This window comes from Pteropus vampyrus, unplaced genomic scaffold, assembly GCF_000151845.1.
Source record: "Pteropus vampyrus isolate Shadow unplaced genomic scaffold, Pvam_2.0 Scaffold3, whole genome shotgun sequence".
Taxonomy (NCBI): Eukaryota; Metazoa; Chordata; class Mammalia; order Chiroptera; family Pteropodidae; genus Pteropus; species Pteropus vampyrus.
In genome coordinates this window covers 8,057,472-8,059,280 of record NW_011888784.1, presented here as the reverse complement: position 1 = coordinate 8,059,280, position 1,809 = coordinate 8,057,472, and the positions used below count along the sequence as shown (strand labels likewise).

The 1,809-nt window shown below is 38.1% G+C and overlaps 1 pseudogene; it reads right to left on the bottom strand.

Moving 5' to 3' along the window:
• Positions 1-1,329: 1,329 nt before the first annotated feature.
• Positions 1,330-1,448, bottom strand: LOC111741661 (annotated as a pseudogene).
• Positions 1,449-1,809: the final 361 nt, after the last annotated feature.

Below are 1,809 nucleotides of genomic sequence, written 5' to 3'. Positions count from 1 at the left end.
TGGGACATATTGGAGTTATTCGAATTGACTGTAATGAGGTAAAAAAGGAACTTCTGAGGTTGGCAGAATTATTTCAAATCTTCGTTAGGGTGATGGTTACACATTTGTTACATTTGGCATTAGGGCAATATACACATTTGTCAAAATTCATGGACATACACTTACAGTGACAGTATTTTATTATATGTAAATTATGACTCAAAAATTTATTTAAAGAGTTATCGTAATGGTTACCTCTGTCCCGGTGTAGAAGCATACGGGGGGCTTCAAAGACGTTGGTTCTGTTTTAGTTCTGAAGATGGATTAGTCAGTTCACAAGTGCTTTTTTTTATTATCCTGCTTCATGAAATGTACAGAGCACATATAATCTGCCATGTATCAAATATTACATAATAAAATGTTTAAAAGAACTAAAAAATTTAGCATAGTTACCATATGTAAAGTGCTGATCAAAGTTGCCAGAGTTTATGAAGTGATTACTATGTGTTAATCCTCTATAAGCTTTAGTTTATTCAATCTTTGTACAAATTTATGGTGTATTTTTTAGTGTTCTAATCATAGATATGAGGATACTGGTGACCAGAAAGGTTAAACCAACTTCTCAGCACTGCACAGTTTGTAAAGACTGCAGCCAGGTCTAACATGTTCTTACCCCACCATGCTCTAGCTGCTTCTCCTAGTGCTTGGCCTAACACATGTCAGTTCAGCCTTCTCCATAATTTTTTCCCTACTATTTAAGGGCCAAGAGTATTTGGTCATTCTCTTGTTCTTTGTCCAGCACCTGTTGTCATGTAGTTGCTCTCATTTACATCCATGTATTCTCTTTCTCATAGCCACTACTCTGCTTCAGAAACTTATTTCACTTCCAGACTATTCTCATTGTCATTTCTTCCCATTTTTAGCTTTTTCTTCCTCAAATTTATTCTACAAATTAGGTACATTTTATTCATATATAATTCTTATGGGCAGCAAGCTGATGGCATATAGAAACTGTCCTCAAATACCTGAAAGATAAAACACACTCCTTATTTAGGATTTCATAGGTCCTGCAATTGCATCTAGCCAAAATGTCTCATATGCACATTATGCTCCAAATCAAATGTCAGCAAGGATACTCCACACAGATCTCATGCTCTCCCTTTTGCGTGCTTTCCTCTGGTGCCCTTCTGGAGAACTCTGCTTTTCCTTTCTTCTCTCTAAATCCATCTGTCCTTCTTTCCTTTTTTGGGGGAGTGGGGGAGGGGTGGGGGGGGGGCAAGGCAACCCTTGATTGACCTCACAGATTGCAAGGAACTTGTCAGCTTACAATCCCTTATTTTTTATTTTTTACGCCTATGGCACCTGGTCTTCCTAGGTGGTCTCCCATCCAGGTACTAACCAGGCTTGACCCTGCTCAGCTTTTGAGATCAGACGGACTCAGGCTTGTTCGGGGTGACATGGCTGTAGACTAAATCCATCTGTCTTTCAATTCCAAAGTTAAACCACCTCCTAAGTGAGCCTTCTCTAACCACCTAAAACAAACCCAAGCCATTCCTTCTTCTTCAGTTGTTTATGTTTTACTACTAAGCTATCCTTCATTCATTCATCTATTCACTATATCTCTTCACTTCCTGCCCTGGGCCATTCTCAACACTTGGTACAGGGCTCTAGTAGTGAATGAATCCTTGCTTTCATGAAGACTATATTCTTGCATCTGTATTAGTCTATTCTTCAAGGACAATTATAAGTTTCTTGATGTCTGAAATCTCGTCTCATGCCTAAGTCACTTAATAGGTATAATTCATGTTTACAATATATAGGTAAAGAAAA